We start from the raw sequence: 365 nt of genomic DNA, 5'->3' as shown, positions 1-365 counted from the left end.
AGAAAACCACAGCAAACATCATTCTCAATGGTGAAAAACTGAAAGCATTTCCTCTAAGATCAGGAACAAGACAAGGATGTCCACTCTCACCACTGTTATACAACATAGTTTTGGAAGTTCTAGCCACAGCAGTTAGAGAAGAAAAAGGAATAAAAGGAATACAAATTGGAAAAGAAGAAGTAAAACTGTCACTGTTTGCAGATGACATGATACTATACATTGAGAATCCTAAAGATGCCGTCAGAAAACTACTAGAGCTAATCAATGTATTTGGTAAAGTTGCAGGATACAAAATTAATGCACAGAAATCTCTTGCATTCCTTTACACTAATGATGAAAAATCTGAAAAAGAAATTAAGGAAACA

General features: G+C 34.2%; 1 protein-coding gene across 23 annotated transcripts in view; it reads left to right on the top strand.

Moving 5' to 3' along the window:
* RIMS2 (regulating synaptic membrane exocytosis 2) overlaps window positions 1–365 on the top strand; it is a 566,717-nt gene that overhangs the window by 40,663 nt on the left and 525,689 nt on the right. The window lies entirely within an intron of this gene.

The sequence above is a fragment of the Physeter macrocephalus genome, chromosome 15 (assembly GCF_002837175.3).
Source record: "Physeter macrocephalus isolate SW-GA chromosome 15, ASM283717v5, whole genome shotgun sequence".
Classification (NCBI taxonomy): Eukaryota; Metazoa; Chordata; class Mammalia; order Artiodactyla; family Physeteridae; genus Physeter; species Physeter macrocephalus.
The sequence above is the reverse complement of the archived record's forward strand: the minus strand, read 5'-3'. Positions and strand labels throughout refer to the sequence as shown.